Below are 27,963 nucleotides of genomic sequence, written 5' to 3' on the forward strand. Positions count from 1 at the left end.
AAAAAACTAAGAAAATTCTTAAATATTTATTAATTTAAATATAACAAAAATTCTTTACATGGTGACATAACATTTTGTGAGAAAAATGACTATATTTTCCAAAAAAAAATAATAAGAAGACTCGCATTGTTTTACATTTTCAAAAATCTCCTTAATGTCTAACTCAATAAAAAGCAGCTGTGTTCTTACAACTGTCTCAGCTTTCAATCTGCTGCTATGCGTTGCTTTGGTTAAAGTATATTTAGTTAGAAAATAGTGAAGTATTTTAATAGCCTTTAATATAAACGTATACATTCTTCTTTATTTGACATACGGTATTTTCTTAAAAGCTCACTGAAACACATAATTTCAAACTTTACCAATGAATTTTTTTTTACTCTATTACATTAAAATCCACTGGTCTATTGTATAATTTGAAGGAATCTTTTACCCATGCATGATTTTGTAATATCACATATTGATCATTTGGAAACTATTAGTTCACTGAGTTATGCGGATCTTCCAAATGCTGACTATTTTCATTACGTCAGGACAAAAGAAATCACATTTGTTAACATCACCACCAATTTCATCAGAATAGTCTGTAAGTTATGAGGAAACTGTCAAGCTTACGGTGGTAAATACAGTTTTGCAAGATCCTAATTATGATTTTCATTTATCATTTTATCTTCTCCGGGATTTTTATCTTTGGCAACAACTTTTGCCAGTTGTCATTTCTTTGAAATAACAGGCCTATTTATTTCAAGAAAAATTCACACCAAATACCCAAGTTTGAATAACCATACTTTGTCAGTCATTCTTTAAAGCAAACATGACATTCCATGCAAAAGCCCTCTAGTTGAGCTCACAACTCAAACACCTATATAAGTACTTTTCCTAAAGATCACATTATATTTCAGTATGGAGCAAAAGTGTTTTATATATACTTCCCATGTCTTCACACACGATATTAAAAAGACATATACTTGAAGGTCAAGAATTAATAAAATTAATAATTTTCACTGCTTCATCAAGGACATTCTAAAATGAAAGTGGACCTTTTTTTTCCTGCAAGCACACGATAGTTAAAAATACAGTGACTCCTAGTCCATAGCACAGTTTGCTACCACTACTTCATTTTGCTAAGGTACCAGCAGTTTTATCTACCATTGGTTTTGCACCATTAGTGCAAATGTCACCACATTTTAAAAGGCAAATATGAAATAGATTTCATCTCACGGGTACCTCAAAGGGTCTTATTTGTTATAATAAAGAAAACGCTTTACATGATTATATAAGAATCCTGATCTAAAGATGAAAGCAGTATTAAGCCCCATGCATTGATCAATACCAAGAGAAACCAACAATCTACATCTATTTATGAAAATAGATTTCATCTCACGGGTACCTCAAAGGGTCTTATTTGTTATAATAAAGAAAACGCTTTACATGATTATATAAGAATCCTGATCTAAAGATGAAAGCAGTATTAAGCCCCATGCATTGATCAATACCAAGAGAAACCAACAATCTACATCTATCATAAATCTATAATCACATTAAACCATGCTCCGTGAAATGTACCACTTGAACAGAATAATTCTATTCACAGATAAATAATAAAAAAGATAGTTCAAGTAACATTGCCATTCTGCCAAGAACAGTCAGACGTGAGTCAAAGATATTGCTTTTTTTATATTCAGTTGGTTCTGTGTGGAGGCAGGATAGAGAGGCATTTAAGAAACCTGTTCTGTGTTTAACAGCTTGAAACAACAAACTGTCAATAACCATATGTCCTTCACTTTGTTCTAGATAGAAAATGTTCAGATGACTGAACAAATAACAATAACTATGTAAATGAAGTAGCAAAAAGAAAAAAAAAAAGTAAAATTGCACTCCATGAAGCAAACAAGTTCAAAAGGGTCAAACAAAGCAGACTGCTTTTTTTATTTGGCTGGTATTTGCATAGCTAATTTGTTTTTTAATGGTTTGCTTATGACTCCATGAATGCTCTTAAATTTTTTGAATGTCAAATCACCTCTCCATCTCCACTCCCAGTGCCTTAGTTCACATCCTTATACCTTTCACTTGGATTGTTCAAAAGCCTCTTAATAATTGGCCACGCTGTATGCAATCATCAATATCGGACATCTATTGCTTTGTTTTTCTAAAAACTCTTGTTTTTCCTGGAATTTGAAGCCCCTATCCTCTTTTAGAAAAACTGATCTCACCAGTCATTTGATTAGAAAGGGAGCTGCCTGCCATCTTCCTATACTATTCTATGACCATGGTCTCAGTACGTAGTCAAGAGGTGGCAGCAGACCTTTTAGCACTCTGCTAGGGCCAGAGTAATTCACATAGGGATGGGACTATGTTCATAAGTATGTGAGCCCTGCACTGCTGGCAACTGTCCCTCTCTCCCAAGGTGCTGGGCAAAGCTTATTTAAGAGCATGAAGCTGACAGTCAAGAGAAGCAAATATAAAATCCAGAGAGAAGAGCGATGCTGACCAAATCTCTGTTTAGAGTCCTCCCTAAGCCTAGTCCAGTCTCTGCCCTTCTTCCAGCAGAACAGTTAAATGAGAAGGAATTAGGGGATTCAAGCTAGGATTCCATCAGCTGTGCTAACAGTGTCCTCATTAGACCACCTTACTTACATAAGAGAGGATATACTGCAGCCTGAGCAAGAAAGGTGGTAGTAGGAAGGGCGGAAAAAGAGGAAACAGTTTAAAAAAAAAAAAAGTGTGATATTCCAATGTGTGATAAAAGAGGATTTGTAGACAACAACAAATATCCTGGAAAAAAATCCTAGGCATGGCCAAATGATCAGTAAGTGGGATTAGAAGATGACCCCTCCCTCTGTCCACAAAGTTCATAAAATGATCATGGTTGGAAAGTATAAGAGAAGAAACTGATAATATAATATTCAGGTACATTGACGTTCAAATAGTATTTTTAGAAATAGTAGACTTACCCATTCAAATTAAAACTGGCTTGTACCAAATAGGGAAACAAAAATGCAAGGCAACTGAACAAAATAGGCACTTTAACACCAATTGGTATCAACAAGCAAAAAGGCAGAGCAAAAATTTTCATGCTACATTTTCATATTAAATCACATGACACAGCGGGTACCACTTGGAAGAAAACAAACTGGCACCAGGCTTATATGATCCGGGATGGATACACAGGTGCCAGATAAAGTAGCCCAGGTCACCAAAGCAGGTATAATGGGGGACAGATATAACAAGGGGCTAACATAATTTCCAAGACTTATCTGGGTATGGAAGCAGCAACATTATGAGTCTTGGGAATTGGGACAAGCTTCTCCCAAGAATTACTGTGAAAATCCAGCTTGAATACATAATGGAAACAAATGAAGATGGGACTTTTTCAGTTTTAAATAACTACGTAAGTTGTATATAGTTTTGAGAATCTATTGCTTCTCCCTCCGATCTGGTATCTGATCAGGGTCCACAAATCAATGTTAGCAGATTTGCCTTGATTTGGCTCTGTTACCTATCATCATCACCCCTACAAGGAAGGGGTGATGAGTATTGTTCAAAACAGCCCAGAGTTAAAAATGAGTTATTCTCTCTCTCCTTATAGCTGCCAAGGACGGGTGAAACCTCCCACAGTATGGCATAGAAGAGGAAGATTATCTACACCTACACATGAGAGATTTGGCCACGGGCTAAGTATCAATTTGCTCTCCAGGCCACAGATGTTTACATTTTGGGAAATAATCCAGTTTGGAAAGCTCTCTCCTGGCCTATCTCAGTTTAATCTCGATATGGTCTCAGTTTCTTTCTTCATTTGCAAAAAGTGTAGTTCCTCCCTCGTAGGGGTGTTATGAGGATTAAATGTGTCTTTATATGTAAAATGCCTAGACCAGCCAGTGGCAGACAACAGCACTGTTAGGTAATGTTAGCAGTCATAGATAATAACTGTCACAAGCGAATTAGTATAAATTCAGCTGAATACTTAGCTTTGCTTATAGAATTAGCATGAATCTAATTTTAGCAGTTCTGTTGAAATGCAAGTATTTTATACCTCCCATTTCACAAGAAACACTGCGCCTCCAAGACATCTCAAGGAGGCTGATGCTAGTGTCCAGGTCATTACACCTAATGAGATGGCTGCACTGATGGATGAGAAATAAATAACCAGGGTCACAGCAACACCAGCTGCAGGCACAGCAGAGCCTGACAGACACACTGATTCTCAAGAGAAGAAAAGGCACTGTTGTAGATGCCAGCAGTACCTGGCAAACACAGTGATTCATGCTAACAGTAGATCAGAGCAAGAAAAGAAGGGAGGAGGAGGTCCTCACATGGCAGCTAACATGTGCTCTCTCTTCCACTATCTCTCTTCCACTGTTTCTTCTTTTTCCACCTTTCCTACCACAACTTTTCTTTCTCAGGCTGCAGTATATCCTGTTTTATGTAAGTAAAGTGGTCTAATAAGGACGCTATTAGCACAGCTGATAGAAACCCAGCTCAAATCTCCTAATTCTGATATAGTGAACAAAATCAAAATTTCCAAAGGGGTAGCAATATTAACGATGAACAAAATAAAAGTCAGGGGGAAAAATATCATAGGATATTTTAAAAAGTGAAATTAGAATATCACAAATCTATATGCACAGAATATATGACACATCATTTATAAAGAAAAATATCAGAAGTAAAGGAGAGATAAACAGAAACATAGCATTCTCAAATTTTTGCAGACTCAATAAAAATATTAAAAATAGAAGATTTTTATACAAATTAAGCGTATTCTAAACATCTCACCAATGTAACTATAATAAATAAAAATTATATGGGCCATTTTATTTGACTAACATATAATAAAATGAGAAAAATTCCAGAAAACTTAACAACAACAAAATTCGAAATCTTGGGAATTTATAAGTACTCTCCTAAAGAATGATTGGAACAGTGTTGACTAACACAAGAATATGTGAGTAACAAATCAGAAGAAACCTACCAAATCAAACAATAACTTTAAGGAGTTAGAATATAATGAAGCAGATAATCTTATATACACATCACTACAGAAGTACTTGATACCCTCTTTCTGGAAGATAAATTGGGGCTTATCAAAAAATTTAAAATTTTATCATTTGATATAAGAACTGCATCTCTTGAAATTATTCTAAGGATAAATAAGAGATCCATAAGGATTTACACAGGAAAAAACTAATCACAGAAGTATTAATAATAACATTTTAAAATTTCTAAATAATAAAGCAAGGAAAAGGTAAAGAGGAGTACATTCCTACAACTATTATTCAGACTTTAAAATTATGTTTTCAAAGATTATTTAATTGTACAGAAGAAAATTCAAAATACAGTGTTGGGTTAAAAAAGGTGCAATATAAACTTATATAAGTAGGATAATTCCTACTTGCTTTATGAAAATAGTATTACCTTAATACCAAAAGCAGACAAAGTATAAAAAATATATAACTACATATCAATAACCCTCATGAATATTGTTGTAAAAATCCTGAACAAAATATTAGCAAATTGAATTCAGCAATATACAAAAAGAACTACACATCATAACCAAGTGAGGTTTATTTCAGGAATGCAAGCCTGGTTCACTGTCCAAAAAAAAAAAAACTGATCAATGTGATCTGCTACATTAACAGGCTTAAGGGGAAAAAAAATCACATGATCAAATCAACAGATGCAGAAAAAAAATTTTGAAAAAATTCAACACCTATTTGTGATCAAAACTCTCGGAAAAAATAGGAATAGAAGGGAATTTCCTGAACTTCATAAAGAGCATCTACAAAAAAATTAAAGCTAATCTATGCCTAATGGTAAAAGGCAAGATTGCCCATTCCCATTGTTCTTATTTTTAATATAGTGTCAGAAGTTCAAGCCAGAACTGAACATAATAATAAAAATAATAATAACAAAGTTATCTGAACAACAAAAAAAGTTCAAGTCAGTAAATAAAGCAAGAAAAGGCATACAGATCAGAAAGAAAGAGACTAACTGTCCCTACTTGCATTAGACAGATTGTCTATACAGATAATCCAAAAACTACAAAAAATATTCTAGAACTGACTTCAGCAAGATTGCAAGATACAAGATAAACATACAAAAGTCAACTGTATATCTACATATTAGCAACAAATATGTGGACATTGAAATTGAAACTACAATATCATTTATAGTCACTCAAAAAGAAAAAAAATTACTAGGCATAAATCTAACAAAACATGCACAGGACTTGTTATGAAAACTACACAACACTGGATAGAAAACCTAAATAAATGGAGTAATATAGTGTCCATGATTTAGAAGACTTAACACAGTAACGATGTCAATTCTCCTCAAATTGATAAATAGATTTAGTGCAATTCCTACCATCTTCCAACTATTCATAACTATTGTACAGCTATAGTAATCAAGACAGTGTAGGACTGGCAGAGCAACAGACATATAGATCAATGGAACAGAATCGAAAACCCAGAAATGGATCCACACAAATATGATTTTTGACAAAGACATAAAAGCAATTCAATGGAGAAGAGATAGCCTTTTCAACAAACCCAGTGACATGACTGTACAAGGAAAGTTAGAAAATATAGTCTCTGACAAGATAGTCACTTATCAGAAGCAAGTCTACATGGTGGAAGGGTAACACAAATTTGGGATAGGACAGTTAGTCTTCTTTCTTGTAAGTATTGTATGTGCTATTCACATTATTTCATGTAATCCTCACAACAGCCCTATGAGGCAAGTACTATTATCTTCATTTTATAGATTTCTATCATCTATATTCAAGGGAAAAACAACATGCCCTAGAATAATAGCTAGTAAGAGACAGAACTGAATTTAAACCCAGTTCTGCTAGCCCTAGAATCTTGATTACGTCATACAATAAAATAATCAAAATATTTAATTGGCTTGTACATATCATTTAATTAAATAGTTAATGTATATTGAAGGAGCTCAGAACATGCCACTCCAAAATACATTGCTCTGGTGTATTGACTATTTTGAGTTAAAGACATTCAAGTGTCTCAGCAAATACAAGAAAAATACTCTGACCTTCCTTCTCTTAAAAGCAGGAGATGAAATTCTCAGATGAAAAATATCCTCCCCATACCAATAGGAAAGCAACATTTTTATCATTAAGGATGAGAAGTTGAAGCTGAGAATTCTATACAAATAGACCTTGTGAAAATCATTCTTCTCTTCCTTCGGCCATCCCACATAGCTCAGTCACCTCCACAATTGGCAGAACTGCCTCTCTTTGTTCAACCTAATATAAAAGCAAGTAGGTTTTCTCTATTTCTTTAGGTCATCAGTCCTTATGAAGGCTCCGGTGTCATGTAAAACTTGTATTAAATAAATTTGTATGCTGTCTCCTGTTGATGTATCTTATGCCAATTTAATTCTCATGCTCACCCCCCAAAAAATTCTAAGATGGTAAAGGTAAAAGTCTGCATCCCCTACAATATGCAAAAATATACATTATTTATATGTACACAACTTATCATTTTTGATCTTCTGAATATATACTATAAAATCAATAAAAGAAGAATATAAAATATGTATCTAGTAAATTCTGAAACGTTTGCAGGATCATCACCCAGTTTAATGATTATTCAGAGTTCAAGGTTCCCTTCCTTCTCACCATTTTGATGCTTATCAAAATTTGAAGGAAAAAGAGAAACAATAATCACTTTACTATTTATTAGTAGTGCTAGAAAACTTTTATAGAGAGAAAATCATTAAGAGAAAAGTTGTTAACAAGGCATATGAACAATATTCTTCAAAGGTATGACAAAATTGGTTTCATAGTTAATAATATAGTAGTTTCAATTTGCTATAATTCTCTGCATCAAAAAATATGTCCTGTGGAAATAACTTATTCTGATAGTAAGGTCTTTCCTGGAATCTTCATATTCTCCCTTGATATAATAATATTTGTACTCTATAGTAACCTATACACCTGGAGGCAAACTTGCAGCCGAGAAACACAACCCTACGCTGCGGGATAACTTGAAAAACACCTTTACCACGAATGTTTAGCCTACTCCAGGCAATGAGATATAAACAGATGAAAACAAAACGTTATTCATAGAAACAAGAGCCCATGAAAAGGACACTCTGGTGATCAAAACTACATACAAAACTAAACTTTAAAGAAGCAGCCAGGCTTGTACAAGACAATTCACCCTAGTGTGGATGCTACACTCCACGGTACAGATACCAAATACAGGTGGTGAGAAATGAAACTGAAAGATAGAAAAATGTCAACGAAGAAGTCTTGCATTTTACTTGGGTAAGAACTTGTGAAAGAAAAGTTTTAATCCTGACATAGCCGAGAGTGCATAAACTAAAAAAAAAAAAACTGATACATAAAGAGATGATATTGAATATTAATCACCAGTTTAAATCAAATTGGAGGAACTTGATTTCTTTTACAATTTAAATCGAGTGAAATAAAATTAAAAAGTATTTTAACCAAAAAAAATAGGGCTAGTTTGCCTTTAAAATGTGATTAGTGTAAAAGCCAAATCAGAGCTAGAGATTGTAAGAGTTTAGACTAATTTTCAATGCAGAAATACAAAAGAAATCACAAGCATTACTCAATTCAACAGAAGGAACTTAACACTAATCCTAGCAGACATGCATAACAAATATCCTGGGGCATAAAAACCAGGTGGAAAAGCTTTCCGTTTCCTAGACAGCAATATGTGTCTGGGCAATACCACTTCACTAATAATCTGCCAGTAATTTTTAATCAGAAGAGAAGATATACCTGCAAACTAGTTTGACTGCAAATGTGTTATGACTTTCTGCCTTCTGGTAAGGAAAAATACTGTAAAATCTCTTTAAATCAACTGCAGATAAGAGTGTGTTTAAGCAGGACTGTTAAAGCGAGAACTAGTAAGGCTTTTAGGTCTTAAAGGATCTCAAATTATTCCATTAGTTGATCATAAAATCTATTCTAGTAGAAAGTAGGCTTAATAAAAAATAGACCTAATTCATCCAATAGCATTTCTGATTCTCCACTTACACCACACACCCAGATCTAAAATACACATTTATCCTTACCAATGTCCCAAGAACCATAATCTGTAAATTCCTTATAAGGCAAAAAAAGAATAACCAATGTAGCTTTACAGATGTACCCGCAATATGGTAACTCAGTGTATTTAAAATTCATAATGCAATTAAGTGAGTAGAAAATAGTAAAAGCAGGCTCCATACCAACTTAGGAACAACAGAGAAGATGCACAGGATCTGAGATTTCCAGGAAAAGACAGTCAAGAACCCCTCCTTGCTGGGAAGACAAGGATACGTTCAGCACAGCAAAAGAAGCCAAGAACAGCTATTACAATTGAAATAAGATCACAATTTTAAAACAAGGACAGTCCAAGAAAAACAAAAATAGAGTACCGGGTAGATAGACCAGAAACTGAAAATTTTGTAATATTAGGCAAATAGGTCATCAGAAGTCCCAGTCAATGCCAGGTTACTACAGAAAACAAGTCAATCACACAGCCACAAAGCAATACTAAGTGTCTACACCACAGGCTCCTGCCAGCTTCAATATAGGGTGAGAGCCTAATTTTGAAAGAGGCAGTCCCTCTTGTGGAGGGTAGAAAAAGCACAATCCCATTAGAAGTAGACTTCATGTTTTTAGGAGATTTTCATGAATTATACAAGTGCTATACATGTTACAACTCATCCATGGAAATCTCTTAAACTTCCAGGCAAATAAAATGAAAAAGACTGAAAAAGCAACTCAAACCATGGTTGCATTAGCTCCAACATGAACAAAACAAAGTAAATAAATCTTTTCCCTTTCTTTTTTGTTAAGATTTTATTTATTTATTTGAAAGAGAGAGGTAGTGAGAGAGCATGAACAGAGGGAGGGGCAGACTCCCCACTGAGAAGGGAGCCCGAGGCAGGGCTCTGGACCTAGATCCCAGGACCCTGAGATCATGACCTGAGCCCAAGGCCGACCCTTAATGGACTGAGCCACCCAGGTGCCCCTCAGTTCTTTGTCTTTTTAAAAGACGTAAAAGACAAAGATTCACGGCATGCCTTCCGTCGGTTAAGCACCGGACTCTTGATCTCAGCTCAGATCTTGATCAGGGTTACCTTGGGCTCCACACTGGGCATGGAGCCTACTTTAAAAAAAATAAAAAATTCCCACAGCTAGTCTTTTGTATAGTTTTTTCAAATGAGTACACTGATCTTTGTTTATTCCAACTACCCAAAGTCACACTTAAGGAAATCCACAAGTTTAGACACCTACTTCAAGAACATTGTTTCTTCTGATGATTTTAAGGGGTTCTGATTTCCTCAGCTGACAAGACCTATATTGTCATTCATAAATAGGCTTAAAAACAGACATAATGCCAACAACATGGGCCACAAATTATATAACTCCTGCCCCTTGTCTGTTGTTGGAAGCATATACGATCTTGACCTGGGTACAAGACTCCATTTTTGTTCGGTTTCCCAGTATAGTCCTTTTGTAGGGGGCAACTCTCCTGTCTAGTGGTCCTCAAAATGTGGTCGCTGTAAAAGCAGTAATAGCATGACCGTGACTTGGGGACTTGACAGAAATGAAGACCCACTTAACTGGACACTCTGGAGATAGAGCCCAGGAGTCTTTATTTTAACAAGCAAGCCCCCCAGGTGACTAGATGCATACAATATTTGAGAACCAGGACTGTGAACCAGATCTCTGAGGACAGCAGGGCGTCACAAAAACCATTCTCCTGACCACAAAAAAGGGTAATGTGACCTGAAAAGCCTACGATTTTAATTTTCAGTCATAATTTTCCTTAATGACACTACTCCAAACCTATACAGTCTTAACAAGGAAGTCAGAAAGACATTAAATTCTTAAATTTTGTATCTTTTGTCTTAGTTTTCTTTACCCTCTATCACTCAATTTTTAAGACCATTCTTCATCAGAAAACATGCAAAATGGAAATAAAAGGGTATAGAGTGAAAAATGTCTCCCTCCCATCCCAGCATTTCAGTACTTCTTCTCAAAGGCAATCACTGTTAGGAAAAATATTCAATATATATACAAATATACAGACACAATCTTTGTTTTACTGAAATACATACTATTATCATCTATTCTATGCCTCGCTCAATTTCTATGTATTTACTGTAAAATATAAAAAGTATGTATTTTGTGGTAAAAATATATAACAGATAAGCTCAATTTCATAAACAATTTTAAAGTGATTATCTATGGTAACTACCACTAAGGTAAAAAAAAACCAGAATACTCCAGCACCACAGGAAGCCCTCCATATGTGCCTCCCCAATCACTGCCCTTTCGCCCCTCAGCAAATACCTGACTGGAATAAGCTTTCCCATGCACTTCTTTATTCTTTATTACATACATATGCATTCTTAGAAAACATAATTAACTTCTGCCTATATCTGAACTTTTAATGAATAGACTCACATGGCATATATCCTTAAGTCTTGATTATTTTGCTTAATTTCATAATTATGAAATGCATACGTGTTGTTGTGTTTGGCTCTGTTTGGCAGAGAAGGAAGAACATGCCGCACTGCAAATAGAATCTCTAAATGGTGGGAGTAAGTGATTTTTAAGACAAACCTTTGTCTGTATTTCTAAGTTTTCTATAATGTAGATTACTAATTATTAATACAAGAAAAATTCCAATAAAAGCTATTAAGATAAATACCCAGCTAAAGCTTAGCATTACCCACCTCTATATCTCTTTGGTGTCTATTCCTTAAAGGGAACATTCTGGTAGTTCCAACACTAAAGAACACAGTTCCTAAAGAAAACATTCAACATTATATAGTTATGTATCAATGTAAGATTGATCTTAGAGTGATGACTCTTCCTCAAGAACTCAAATTGGAGAGATAGATATAGATAGATATAGACATATCTATCTATATAGGGCGCAATATATCTTCACACCATACTTGTGAAGAATTTGAGGTAGGTGTATTGAATCACATTAACAGCGATCAGATTAAGTGAAATCTATCATTAATACAAGGCCAAACGCTGTACAATTCACATCGGAAATTTCATCTTCTGACTCAGCCTAATGTTTATTAAGTGAGATATGGTTTCTGCAGCAACTTCTTACTAGACATGTCTCCTGAGGCAAAGGAAATAAAAGCAAAAACAAACTATTGGGACTTTATAAAATAAAAAGCTTTGGCACAGCAAAGGAAATGGTCAACGAAACTAAAAGGCAACCTACAGAATGGGAGAAGATATTTGCAAATGGCATATATGATAAAGGGTTATTATCCAAAATACATAAAGAACTTATCAAATTCAATACCCAAAAAACAATCCAGTTAAAAAATGGACAGATGACATGAATAGACATTTTTCCAAAGAAGACACAGATGGCTAACGGATAAATGAAAAGATGCTCAACATCACTCATCATTAGGGAAATGCAAATCGAAACTACAATGTTACCTCAAACCTGTCAGAATGGCTAAAATTAACAACATAGGAAACAACACGGTGTTGGCAAAGATGCGGAGAAAGGAAAACCCTCTTAAACTGCTGGTGAGAAAGCAAACTGGTGCAGCCACTGTGGTAAACAATATGGAGGTTCCTCAAAAAGTTAAAAATAGAACTACCCTATGTCCCAGCAATTGCACTACTAGGTATTTACCCAAAAGATACAAAAATACTGATTCAAGGGGATACATGCACCCCAATGTTTATAGGAACATTATCAACAACAGCCAAATTATGGAAAGGGCCCAAATGTCCACTGACTCATGAATGGATAAAGAAGATGTGGCATATATGTATCTCTGTGTGTGTGTGTGTGTGTGTGTGTGTGTGTGTGTGTAATGGAATATTACTCAGCCATCCAAAAGAAAGAAATCTTGCCACTTGCAACCATGTGCATGGAGCTAGAGAGTATTATGCTAAGCAAAATAAGTCAGTCAGAGAAAGACAAATACCATATGTGGAATTTAAGAAACAAAACAAATGAACATGGGGCGGGGAAAGAGAGGCAAGCCGAGAGACAGACTCTTACCTATAGAGAACTGATGGTTACTGGAGCAAGGTGGGCAGGGACATGGCTTAAATAGTTGATGGGGATTAAAGAGGACACTTGTTGTGATGAGCACTGGATGCCACATGTAAGTGATGAATCATTAGATTCTATACCTAAAACCGTATTACACTGCATGTCAAACAACTAGAATTTAAACAAAAACTTTGAGGAGAAAAAAGAGAAAGATCTGGCTTAAAGTTTTCCTAACCTCAAATCCAAGATATTCTAAAGAGTAAGAAAAACAGAATAGAGTCTGCAGCATAAATCTACCTAAAAGACTGATTCCCAAAACACCAGAAACATGTGAGTTCTCTCCAATTTGCTGAAATGCAAATCATTGAGGTTATCCTAAAGAGACACTGCAAACCATCCCTTTGGTAACTAGGCCATTAGGTAACAACCACCATGAAAATAGCTCTGGAGAAGTAACTAGGATTAGTAACCCCCTCCCCATTTTTCAGACACACAAGCCACCATTTGTAACACAGGAGTGTAGTAGATCCAAGCTGGTGATAGGTTATGAATGAACTAACTGCCAAAGTGAGAGCCTTGAACCACAGGTTTTCTACGGTAAGAAGATGTGTGAATATGTAGAAAGGCGGAGTACCGTTTATTAATAATCCCCACAAAAAGCAGTTACAGCAATCATGTGCTTTCAGCACTTTTCATCAGTGTCAACTCCTCCCATCTCCTAACATGTCATTTGGAAACCCAAGCTGTTTGAAGACCTTTCTATAAGTTTCCATCTTTTCTTTAGGTGTGCGCCTTTTTTCTTCCTCATAAGAATCAATTATAATTATGTTGTCAGAACCTCAGCATTTATAATCTGCCATATAACTTGAATCATCTTTAAAGTCTTACAACATGAGTTCATGCTATCTTGGCTTTCATTTTCAAGACATTTCCTGATAATGTAACATCATGTGCCCTGACTCCCTGGACCCCACAACTCCACAGGGATAGTCCAGCTCCTGGGTTGGAGGAAGGAAGCAGCCCAAAGAGCAGGACCATAACCTGGGCAGAAGACACTCCCGTCTACCTTCGGTCACTGTGCAGTTACACAGCATTTCTACAGAGGATGAGGTTAGGAACCAGTACCAGGGGTTCCTCCAAGGCAGAGGAATGCAAACACACTATCTTTGCTATAAACTCTTTGATATGTTTTCCTTGAGTCTAGATCATGTCTAGCTATGTTTAGTATTAGTTATCTTGAGTTCTTAAGTTACACGGTCCTCAAACACATGCATGAAAAATAAGCAAAGGGAGTGGTACTTTGTCATCATCATTCTGCATAAGAGCCCGCCTTGATCCTGTTCCTCCTAAAAGTCTCTGGATATACTTAGAACCCAGTAGGCCAACAGATCAATATTTCAAAGGAATACATGCCAAGTTGATTCAATAATATCATTCCCTGCAGAATGATTTCTGAATGCATAAAAAAGTGAAAAAAAAAAGGAATGGGAAAATGAAGTTTCCAATTTATTTCCAAATGAAACAATCCTCCCAATAAACATCATCCCTTAAGTCATCAACATACAGTGCAGGCCCTAGTGACTCACAAGTACAAGTACCCCAAATGTATAATAAAATATGATTTGAAAGTTTTTTTATATATTTTTTAAATTTTCTTTTAAAAATATTTATCAAAACATAAACCTAGATATTACTCAAAACACAAAAAATAGAATATAAATGAAATTTAAATAATATTCTTACAAATGATGTTAATTGGGTGTATAGAATTTATACTTCTGAAGTTATGGAAGCTTAAAACTGCACTGTGACTTTCAAGACACCTATTTTAGAAGTAATTTTCCTTATCGTTAGACTTGCTCTAATGCTCTTTCTTTCAGTGAAGCTAGGTTTCATTCTAATCTCATTAGTGAGAAATGTCAGTTTAAGGATTGCCTAGCGATAGATCAAACTTTTCTGTTACTCTTATTTAAAAATTGCTGCAAAGAAGTAAAAGAGTATTAGAGAAGCTACTTTGGTAGAGCGGAGTGTCCTGGACATCCAAATCTTCCATCACTCCAAGAAATTCTCACCAACCTAAAATCAAGCTCAGGGGCCTACCTCTGAGCTATAGCAATAACTGAAAACCAAGAGGTGACTCTTCTCCAGCCATCCCTAACCATGGCTGTAATTAGCCTGCCATAGAGAATGAACTAAGAATCTTCCATTGGGTATAACATTTCATATGGCTAGCCTCTGAGAGACGCCAATCACCACAGGAAATGCAGCGTTCCCTGACCTCAAAACTTCTGATAAATCGTTCTCAAACTGAGTGCTCATCAAGACAACTTGGCGAGGTTTTTTTTTTAGTTGGATTATAATATATATTTTTATTATGTTCACTTAGCCACTGTAGAATGTACATCATTAGTTTCTGATGTAGTGTTCAATGACTCATTAGTTACGTATAACACCCAGTGCTCATCACAACACGTGGTGAGATTTTTTTTTTTTAAATGCGTATTTTTGGTCTCTGGTCCAAACTTACTGAAGTTAGGGCCCAGGAAGGTGCATTTTAAACAGTCTGCCCAAGTGGTTCTAGTGCACACTGAAGTTTGAGAAGCACTGCCTCCCACACCACCACTGATTCAGGTTTGAATTTCACATCCCAACCAGGTTAAGGTCCGATGCCACTTGAAGGAGACAACCACATTGGTGGTCCCCAGTAAGCCATAATTCCTGGTATTCATGCCCTGTATAATCCCCTCTCACACTGGACTCTGGACTTGGCCATGTGACTTGCTTTAGTCATTAAGACATTAAAACATGATGCAAGCAGACACTAGACAAGCACTTACGCATTGAGAACTGTCTTGAAATGCTCTTCTTGGAAGCCAGCAATCATGTCACAAAGAAGCCCAGGATGGACTACTGAGTGATTAGATGCCACGTGGAAAGTTTCTGGAGGATGAGAAGAAACCTTGTATATTCTAGCTGCGGCACAACTCCCAAGCTGAAGAAGCCAGGCAAGCGACCCCAGGTATACCATGGAAGAATCACCAGCTGAGCCCAGGTAATCCACAGAATTATGAGAAACAATAAATCATTTTTAAGGAACTAAGTTTTGGGACGGTTTGTTATAAAGCAATAGATAACTGAAACTGATTGATAATTACTGATTGAGGATTTTAAAATATGTATCATGTGATATAATCTCTAAAACTGCTATTAATACCTAATTATTTTGAACACTTACTATGAAAACTGCTCTAAATGCATAACATGAATTAGTGTATTTATGGAGTAGGTACTGTCACCTCCATTTTGCAGATTAAAAGAAATAAGGCTTTAGGCATTCAATAAATGTTTCCAAGGTCACACAATTAGTAAGTGGCAAGCCACAGAACTATGAGGCATTTCAAACACTGTACACTAAATTAACCTTGCCATGTACAATAGGATTTTCACTGAGCTCTTTGCCATTCCTTTACCTAGATTCTTGTGTCCTCTAATTCAGACAGATGAGTGTAGATTTTTGGATTATACCACATGTCACCAGGCTCTAAAGAGACCCTAAGGTTCCTCATACACACATCACAGTTGCTAGGCGCTAGTGCTTTGGCTGCCTAGCAACAGATGTTTCTTTATTCGAATCAGGTGTGAAGAGCAAGCCCTGACTTCCAAAAATAAAAGATACCATGACTTGTCATTGCTTTGTCATTGATAGAGAGCCTATAATCATAAAGGCACACAGGCAAGCCTGAGATAAATCTATTCACTTCTTTCCCATAGTAACATATTCAAAAAATCAGACTATCTATTCATCCTCCAATGTCTCCAAGGAGACATCAGACATGATCAAGTTCATACATTAAGAAGGACTTCTTAACTCTTAGAGTTTGAGACACTAGTGCTGGTACCGTACACTTAGAATATGTGCATTGTTACATAAATTATACAAAACAGTTGATTAAAATATAAAAGTTAAGAAAAGGAAAAATAACATTCTCACAGCAACAACTTAGAAGATGAAAGATTTCTTTCAGTGGCTGTTAAAGCATTTTTTTTTCAACATTTGCTAAAGCCTGTTCTTTCTTTTTTAAGCTTTTATTTTACTGCCAATTAGTTAATGCAGAAGTGTTAATATTAGTTTCAGGTGTACAGTATAATGATTCAACAATTCCATACATCACCCGGTGCTTATCACAACAAGTGCACTCCTTAATCCCAATCACCTATTTCATCTATCCCCCACCTTCTCTACTATGGTAACCAGCAGTTCTCTATTGTTAAGAGTCTGTTTCTTGGTTTGTCTACCTCTCTTTCCCTTTCATTCCCTTTGTTCATTTGTCCTGTTCCTTAAATTCCATATGAGTGAAATCATATGGTATTTGTCTCTCTGACTGACTTTTTTCACTTAACACTATACTCTAGTTCCATCCGTATTGTTGCAAATGACAAGATTTCATTCCTTATGGTTGAGTAATATTCCATTGTGTATATATACCATTTCTTCATCCATTCATCAGTTCACAGACATTTGGGCTACTTCCATACCTTAGCTATTGTAAATAATGCTGCTATAAACATAGGGGAGCATGTATCCCTTTGAATTAGTGTTTTTGTATTCTTTGGGTAGATACTCTGTAGTGCAATTGCTGGACTGTAGGGTAGTTCTATTTTTAACTTTTTGAGAAACCTCCGTACTGCTTTCCACAGTGACCGCACCAGTTTGCCTCTCCACTAAACGGGCACGAGGGTTCTCTTTTCTCCACATCCTCACCAACACCTGTTGTTTCTTGTGCTGTTGATTTTAGCCATTCTGACAAATGTGAGGTGACACCTCCTGGTCCAATGTGTCATTCAAAGCTCTTGTTTCTTTGTTGATCTTCTGCTTGGACAATCTGTTCGTTGCTGTGAGTGGAAAGGTGAAGTCTCCTACTATTAATGTACTTTTATCAATACGTTTATTTTGGTTATTAATTGGTTTATATAATTGGCCGCTCCCATGTTGGGGACATAGATATTTACAATTGTTAGCTCTTCTTATTGGATAGACCCTTTAAATATGATATAGTGTCCCTCTAAATCTCTTACTACAGTCTTTGGATTAAAATCTAATTTGGCTGATAAAAGGATTGCTACCCCAGCTTTCTCCTGGGGTTCATTACCAAGGTAAATGGATCTCCATCCCCACTCTTTCAATCTGGAGGTGTCTTTAGGTTCAAAATGAGTCTCTTGTAGACAGCATATGGATGGGTCCTGCTTTTTTTATCCTATCTAAAACCCTGTGTCTTTTGATGGGAGCATTCAGCCCATTTACATTCAGAGTAACTACTGAAATACGAATTTAGTGCCATGGTATTGCCTGTAAAGTCCCTGTTTCTGTAGATAGTCTCTGTTTCTTTCTGGTCTATGTGACTTTTAGGGTCTCTCTTCACTTATGGAATCCCTCTTAATATTTCTTTCAGGGCTGGCTTGGTGGTCACATATTCTTCCAGTTTCTGCCTGTCCTGGAAGTTCGCTATCTCTCCATCTATTCTGAATGACAGCCTTGCTAGATAAAGTATTATTGGCTGCATGTTCTTCTCATTTAGCACCCTGAATATGTCTTGCCAGCCCCTTTCTGGCTTGCCCGGTTTGTGTGGATAGGTCTGATGTTATTCTGATGTTCCTCCCTCCATATGTAAGGAAGCTCCTCTCCCTAGCTACTCTCAGGACAGTTTCTTTGGCTGTAAAATTTGCAAGCTTCACTATTATATGTTGGGATGTTAATCTATTTTTATTGATTTTGGGAGGGGTCCTCTCTGCCTCTTGGACTCAAATGCTTGTCTCCTTCCCCAGATTAGGTAAGTTCTCAGCTATGATTTGCTGAAATATACCTTCTAGCCCTCTCTCTCGACCCCCTCAGGGATCTCAATAATTCTGACGCTGGAATGTTTCATGGCATCATTAATCTCTCCAATCCTTTTTCCATTTGCTACTAACTGCCTATCTTTGTTTTCCTCAGCTTCCTTCCTGTCCATCACTTTATCTTCTAGATCACTGATTCTGTCTTTTGCCTCATTTATCCTGGTTGTTAGAGTATCCAGTTTAGACTCTAGCATCTCATTCACAGCATTTTTTTAGCTTGGCCTGATTGGATCTCATTTCTACCCTTAGAGATTCTACATTGTCATTAATGCTTTCTTCAAGCCTAGCTATTGACTTTATGATTGCTATCCTGAATTCTATCTCTGACATCTTGCTTATATCCATAGCCATTAGTTCTGTGACAGAGGACATTGTCTCTGGCTCTTTTCTTTGAGATTTCCTCCGCCTAGTCATTCTGTTGAGGGATGGTTCAGTGAATGAGTAGAGTCCGAAATATCAACCATGACCCAAGCAAGATGCACCCTAGCAAAATCCATAGGGGTCACAAACCACTACCGATGAACAAAGCCAAAATGAAACACAAGAATAAAATTAAAAAATTTTAAAAAAGAAAAGAAGAAAAAAAGGAGGTAGGGGAAGGGGGACTATAATTTCTCAGTGTGGACAAAGCAGGCTGTTCCAGTTGTTCCTGGGTGTATTTTGGCCTGTGTTTGAGGACACTACATTCCAAAATTGCAAGGAAAGTAAAACATATATACATAAAGATAAAATCGAATAGAGCAAAAAAGGACTAAAATGAGGCATATATCTATAAAAAATATGTGTGAAGAAATACAAGTTAAACAGTGACTATGAAGGTCGCCTGGGTGGCGCAGTTGTTAAGCGGCTGCCTTCGGCTCAGGGCGTGATCCTAGCGTTCTGGGATCGAGCCCCACATCAGGCTCTCCACTAGGAGCCTGCTTCTTCCTCTCCCACTCCCCCTGCTTGTGTTCCCTCTCTCGCTGGCTGTCTCTCTCTGTCAAATAAATAAATAAAATCTTTAAAAAAAAAAGTGACTATGAAATATAAGTTGATATAATAAACATCTAGTTGAAATAAGAAGGTAAAAAGAAAAAAAAACAGAGAAAAAGCATAAAAAAAAGAAAAAAAGGAGAATTTTATCTGAAAAATAAACAAGTTGTGAGCCAACACCTGGAGCTCAATATAATATTTTCCCCTAGTGTTGGGATTTTACAGTCTTACGAGATCCACAGTTTGTCGTCCACCTGTTCTTCCAGCCTATCTTCCGGGGGAGGGGCCTGCCATGCTGTTTCTCAGGTAGCCCTGCCTGGGCAGAGTTGCCCTACCCCATCAGGGGGATGGGCTAAGTGCAAACTGGTCCTCTGTGTGGCTTTTGTTCCCTGCACCTCTTCCCAGGATCAGAGCAAAAATGGTCGCACACAAACCTCTGGCCCAGGGCAGAAAAATCTCAGTCTGCTCTCTTTAATAGACCCTCCAGGACAACAGTCTCCACTTCCGTATGCACCAACGAAAACCGCAGCCTCCCATGGTGCATGCCCACAGGAACCCTCTCAGAGGTAGTCCCAGGGGCCCAGGAATGCCACTGCCCTCTGTGATTCTAAAACCACCCAAAGGGGCGCCTGGGTGGCACAGCGGTTAAGTGTCTGCCTTTGGCTCAGGGCGTGATCCTGGCGTTCTGGGTTCGAGCCCCATATCAGGCTCCTCTGCTATGAGCCTGCTTTTTCCTCTCCCACTCCCCCTGCTTGTGTTCCCTCTCTCGCTGGCTGTCTCTATCTCTGTTAAATAAATAAATAAAATCTTTTAAAAAAATAAAGAATAAAACCACCCAAAGCTCCTGGATCATGCCTGGGTGCTGCTCTAATGTTCTTTCCAGGCCGCTACCACCCTGTGAGTTTTTGCCTGGTTGGGGGCAGGTTCCAGACTTTTTCAATCTGCTCAGGAAAAAAGCGGTTACTGACAAGCCCAGCTTGCAGTTTATGGTGATCCAAGCTGAGAGTCCCTTCCTGGGCTTGCTGACCCTAACCTACTTCCTGGCTCCACTGCTTGGGCACCCTACCAGTGCAGGCTCCCCCTTAGGACTGTGGCTCTGTGTATCCCAAGACCACAACTCCCTACCTAGAATTCTGTCTTTTCACTCCCAGAGTCCTTTCAGAGAGGGATGTCTCTCACTAGAGCAGATTTCTAAGGGTTCTGATTTTGCGCTCCAGTGGTTATATCACTTTCCAAGAGCCAGCTTAGGGAGGCTCCCTCCCCCTTCTCTTTATCTTCCAATATCTCCCCATAGACTTATGACTCCACATATCCTACCCTGCAAAAAGCAGTACTTTTCTTCATGTAGAGATCCAGATATATATTCCTACATCTCAGTCTGATTTTGTGGGTGTTCAAAATGGTTTGATAGATATCCAGCTAAATTCAGGGGACCAGTCGAAATAGGGTCCCTACTCCTCTGCCATCTTGCCTCGCCTCTCCTGAGGTGACATCTCATTGTAGTTTTGATCTGCATTTCCCTGATGGCAAGTAATGCTGAACATCTTGTCATGTGTCTGCTGGCCATCTGGATGTCTCCTTCAGATAAATATCTGTTCATGTCTTCTCCCATGTAAAATTGGATTATTTGTTTTTGGGGTGTTCAGTTTTATAAGTTCTTTATATATTTTGCATACTAACCCTTTATCAGATATGTCATTTACAAATATCTTCTCCCATTCAATAGGTTGCTTTTTAGTTTTGTTGATTGTTCCCTTTGCTGCGCAGAAGCTTTTTATTTTGATGTAGTCCCAATAGTATATTTTTGTTTTTGTTTCCCTTGCCTCAAGAGACATATCTAGAAAAAAACTGCTATAGCTTATGTCAAAGAGGTTACTGCCTATGTTGTCTTCTGGGATTTTTATGGCTTCAGGACTCACATTTAGCTCTTTAATCCATTTTGAATTTATTTTTGTGCTGTGTAAGAAAGTTCTCCGGTTTCTTTCTTTTGCTTGTTGCTGTCCAGTTTTCCCAACACCATTTGTTGAAGACTGTCTTATTCCCATTGGGTATTCTTTCTTGCTTTGTCAAAGATTAATAGATCATGTAATTGTGGGTTTATTTCTGGGTTTTCTATTCTGTTCCATTGATCTGTGTGTCTATTTTTGTGCCAGTACCATACTGCTTTGAATACTACAGCTTTGTAATGTAACTTAAAGTCCAGAATTGTGAGGCCTTCAGCTTTGCTTTTCTTTTTCAAGATTGCTTGGGCTATACAGGGTCTTTTGTGGTTCCATACAAATTTTAGGATTGTTTATTCTAGTTCTGTAAAAAATGCTGTTGGTATTTTGATACGTACTGCATTAAATGTGTAGATTGTTTCAAGGAGTATGGACATTTTAACATTGTTTTAACATTTTTCTTCCAATCCACAAGCATAGAATGTCTTTCCAGTTTTTTGTGTCTTCTTCAGTTTCTTTCAACAGTGTTTTATAGTTTTCAGAGTACAGGTCTTTCACCTCTTTGGATAGGTTTATTCCTGGGTATCTTATTATTTTTCATTCAATTGTAAATGGGATTGTTTTCTTAATTTCTTCGTTTCTTCATTATCAGTGTATAGAAATGCAATAGGTTTCTTTTCCTTGATTTTGTATCCTGTGACTTTACTGAACCTGTATATCCATTCTAGTGGACTTTTGGTGAAGTCTTTCAGCTCTTCTATATATAGTATCATGTCATCTGCAAATAGTGAAAGTTTTACTTCTTCCTTAATGATTTGGATGCCTTTTATCACTTTTTGTAGTCTGATTGCTGTGGCTAAAACTTCTGGCACTATGTTGAATAAAAATGATGAGAGTGGATATCCTTGTCTTTTTCCTGACTTCAGGGAAAAAGCTTTCAGTCCTTCCCCATCAAGGATGATGTTAGCTGTAGATTTTTCATACATGGCCTCTATTATGTTGAGGTATGTTCCCTTTACACCTACTTTGTTGATTGTTTTTATCATGAATGGATGCTATACTTTGTCAAATGCTTTTTCTGCATCTATTGACATGATATTATGGTTCTTATCCTTTCTCTTATTGATGTGATGTATGATGTTGATTTGAGAATACTGAACCACCCTTGCATCCCAGGAATAAATCCCACTTGATCATTGTGAATGATTTCTTTAATGTATTGTTGTATTCAGTTTTCTAGTAATATTGAAGATTTTTGCGTCAAATTCACCAGGAATATTGGCCTGTAGGACCATTAAACCAGCAAAAAACTTGAAACTCCTTCTAAATCACTAATTTCATTTAAAGTTCTCATAACTTACAAATTCATTAGGTATTTTCACTGCTTACAACTTTGTGTTTCAAGACTGCATGCTACACTCAATGCATCCAAAGGCAGGGTCTTACATGTAGTTCAACGTACTTGGTACATCTGTTGTAAATTCCCTCCAACCGTTTTGTTTACTCTTTCAGATAGAATATAAAACATTCCCAGAACTCCAAAATTGTAACATTCTAAGCAAAACTGCACCCACTCCAAGAAATTTCACTGAACCAGAGTTAGATTTACGATGTTTACATCCAATCTCTTTGCACCAAAAAATTTCATGTCTCTTCCACAATGTCCCAGAAGCTGAATTACTTGAAGGAAATCTGATACAAAAAGCTGAGAACTTAACCAATTCAACCAGCCCAAATTCAGGGGGCTGCCATCAGTGCAATGTGTCTTACAGGGTTCTGGGCTGACCTAGCATCAAAACTACCATTCAGGGTGGAAATTAAAACTCCACAAGAGGCTCTGAGTAAGAATAACCCAATTTGAAAAGCAAAGAACTTGATAAACTTGATCTTGCTGTTATTTGTCCTGTTTCGATTAGCATATCAGAGCCAATTCTGGGGTAACTTACAAACTGGCCAATATTCTCATAAATTTGCTTCCTAATCAATTAAATACAAACAGACCCCAATCCTGTCTGTATATGCCTTTTTGAAAACAAAATCTAAAATTGCTTTGAAATAGTCTCCATGAAAATAGCATTAGTTTTCGAGCCAAAACATAACACGAGGATATAGAATACTGAGTTGAAAGGCTAAGAGGAAACTTATAAACCATCTTGACTCATTTTACTGAGGAAGAAACTAAATTTCAGGAAGGACAATGTTATAAACAATGCAGTAAAACTGCTTAATGCATAAATCTGCTATAAGAAAGGACAATTTCCAACAAAACTTTAAGACTTTAATATTTCAAAATGCTAAATTTGGGGAGCACCACAAGTGGCTCCTCCCCACCTCCTGCCCAGTGCTGATCACGATGGACGATCAGAAGAGGTAATAGCTGACAGCTGCTAAATCAACTAGATGTAAGCAATAATCCTAGTTCATGGATTTAAACTGGACTGAGAATTTAACTGAGGGAAAGTTTAAAGTACTTTGTTCCTTAAACAATGATAGGGATTTTGTCCCCCCCGCCCCGTGGATAACGGATGTAGAAGTTGAAATTTGTTAGCATTTTAATCTATTGCTTTGTTACTAAGGAGTCATTAACTTTACTTAAAAATTAAAAGGTAATGATAGTAGTAGTGGAAGTGGTAGTAATAATAGAGTAGTGATCATAATAGTAACACTGTCTAACACACATAGCACTTTAGGTGTTAGGTACTGTGTTTAACACATTAATCCTTATATTTAATAAGGATTTAATTAATCAGTCATTTAAGCATTACATTCAATGCATTTAATCCTTAGAGTTACCCATTAAAGAAGGTGTACTATATTATTCTTATTTCACAGATAAGAAAACAAGGTACAAAGAGGTTAAGTAATTTATCCAATATCCCATGGCTAGTTAAGTAGCAGAGCCAAAATTCAGGCCTACACAGCCTGATTTCAGAGTAAAAATAATTCATTTCATTGATAGAATTAAACTAACTACATGAAAGTAATACTGGGGACATCAAAACAAATACATTGCATAGTTTTTAAATTAAAAAAGAAAAAAGAACACAAGAACATTCACCTTGTTTTTCTTCCCTTTTAAAACCTGAGATCTCAAATGACAAAATGTACTTCAATCTACAAACATAAAAAGACTTGCAAATACTTCAAGGGCACCTCATTATTTTTCCCCCACTACCTACTCTGCAAACTAAGGTCTCTCTTTTCCAGCTCTCTTAGAAGTAAACCTCCACATCCATATGGATTAACTATAGGACGAAGAACTGAGGCTGCCTACATCCACATGACTTTATTATTTGTGCCAAGAAATTCTTACCCAAAGATAAGGCTGTAAATCAGTAAATAACTTCATTGTTTGCTTCAGGGACTTCCCAAAAGTCCATTTACCCCAACAATAGACTACACAAACAGTCCCCTTTTCGCAATATTCCCTCAACCATACAAACAGCTCACTTATCCAACAACTGTGTACTTAAAAGACTTGGTTAAGATCCTTGTCTGTTTCCACTAATCCTAAACTACTGTATCGGGAACTTGTGCTGTTTCAACCAAATCACTGCACTGAAAGACTGACCTTAAATCTCTCAAGGTCACACCCAAAACTCTACCATATCTTCCCATTATCTCTCCCCGGTAAAATAGACCAAGACTGTCAAGATGTGCCCCCCTCATAGTAAGCAACAGTTTTGCTTGATTAAAGCTATTCTGGCCTTCTTTGGGGGAGTTGAGAGTCAACAGAAGGAAATCAACCAATTTGATTTCAATTGCTCTCTTAACAACAACACCTTTTTAAAAAAATTTCTCTCCCCTCATGCCTATGTTAGACCATAGGTGAAATTAAATATACCAGGAAGTGAGATCATTAGAGAAAAAGATCAACATACACCTCCATAAATCTAACAATAAATTCAACACAAGACTTCAAACTATATTTCCTTGTAGCCACAATTTAAACTCTAAGCTGAATTGGATTATTTGCACATTTAAAAAATGGTCTAAAAGGATCCCTAAAATTGAGATTTAGAAAGAAAACAAAAGGAAAAAAAAGCCTCGAAATGCCAAAATTTAAAGTATTCTGCCATCTGATTAGATTTTACAATAATTTCCTTTAATCAAACCATATGTTTCTAATATTATGCATCAAATATAGACACACGAAATATAGCTAATCTTCAAATAGCTGACTAAAAATTTAAACCTGCATAAACATAAAACTAGTCATTTTGACATCACCTTTTCATTTAATCGTTGTTATTAGATTTCAGTTATATTTATCTATGCAATTATTACAGTATTAACTAGTATTTACTATAATTCTATTTTATTCCTGTCTCTCCAAGCATCACATTTTGCTGAAAAAATTAAATCAGTTAAAAACCCAATTGAGAAAAAAAAGGAAAAAAAGAGAAAAAAAAGCTGAAATGTATCAAGATGCCAAAGATAAGCTTTTTAATGAAATTGAGGCCTTTAAACAAGATTTGTCTCATCACATTAAAACATGTGTGTATATTATGTATGTATGTATGTATGTGTATAAGTGTGTATGTGTGTGTGTATATGCATGTGGGTATAAATGTATACCCACGAGGTAATCCCAATTTTGTTTTTCATAGCTTATCAACACCAGCCATTTCAAATATTATTATTACTTCCTATGGAAGTGTTGCTAACCATGTTATTGTAACCATCTAGCTATGGAGCCATACATGTCGAGGAAAGAACATGGAGCTTAAAAGAGACCAGGTCTGCATCTTGGATTCCCTACTCTAAATTGGCGGAAATAACTTATTCTCAAATAGCCTCAGCTCATTTATTTGGAAAAGAATGATATATCCACCTATATTGGCATAATTGCTGTGAATATTAAAGGAGATAATGTATAAGGTACTCAGTTTACAACCCAGCACAAGGTGTTAACGTCTCCGTAAATGTCAGTTACCCATTATGCATGTTAGTTCCCCGTAACAGTGGTCCTAAGGATCTACAAGATATTAAAGTGCTTCCTCAATAATTAAAGAAGTATTCATTATGCAACAAGACCTTTAACGTTCAGATCCTTTCAACCAATAATTCTATTTCTAGGAAACTAGCCAGAGGAAGTGATTAGGGATACTGTCAAATATTAATGTGCAAAAATACTCTTCAAAGCTTTATTTTTAACATCAAAAACCTGCAAACAACCTGAGTATCCCCATATTATACTACATCTATATGATTGCATAGTATACAACTATTGAAATACTCATGAATATATAAGAGCATCCAAAAACGTTCCCTAAAGTTAAATTAAAACAATAGCCCGTGGACATACATCTCAACCATGTTAGCAATTACATGTCAGTGTACACACATACACACATTCAGAAGAAAAGGATTTAGAGGAAATAGAAAAATATTAACAATGACTATATCAAGATAATGGGAAAACAGGTAACTTTTACTGTTTCCTTTCTTACTTTTTTTTCCCCAAATTTTCTACTATATACCTGAATTACTTTGATATTTAGAAAAAATAAAACTAAAAAACCCATTCAATTATGTTTATTATTTAGAATATTCTAGCTTTTTAAGGATAACCTTTTATATTATACCCATCTAATTTCCAAAAGGATTTGGAATAGTTGACAAAACTACATACAACAGACTAAAATAAATAGGAGAAGACAAAGATTAAAAAGCTTGCAAACTCTCAGTATACAGCCATATAAACAATCTATCTGTGCATGTGCATACATGTGTGTATAAGTGTGTATGTATATATTTATATATTCAAAGAACTTTGTTTCAGATACTAAGAACTAAAGGAAGTTTCTCCAGCTTTCTCAGAAAGGGCGTACCACAGATATAGTAGACATTGTTTTAAATCATACATTAGGACAATTATTTCAGTGAATTAAGTGAATCAGCTATGTGATTGGGAGGAGAGGAGGCAGATTAAAAGTCAAGGAATCAAGAAAGGGATAAAGAAAGGGGGGGTAATCAGAAGGGGGAATGAAACATGAGAGACTATGGACTATGAGAAACAAACTGAGGCCCTCAGAGGGGAGGGGGTGGGGGATTGGGATAGGCTGGTGATGGGTAGTAAGGAGAGCACGTATTGCATGGTGCACTGGGTGTTATAAGCAAGT

At 36.4% G+C, this 27,963-nt stretch overlaps 1 protein-coding gene across 6 annotated transcripts in view; it reads right to left on the bottom strand.

Moving 5' to 3' along the window:
• The window catches only part of NME7 (NME/NM23 family member 7), a 240,766-nt gene that overhangs the window by 141,698 nt on the left and 71,105 nt on the right, over positions 1-27,963 (bottom strand). The gene's annotated exons all lie outside the window — the stretch shown is intronic.

The sequence above is a fragment of the Ursus arctos genome, unplaced genomic scaffold, assembly GCF_023065955.2.
Source record: "Ursus arctos isolate Adak ecotype North America unplaced genomic scaffold, UrsArc2.0 scaffold_2, whole genome shotgun sequence".
NCBI lineage: Eukaryota > Metazoa > Chordata > Mammalia > Carnivora > Ursidae > Ursus > Ursus arctos.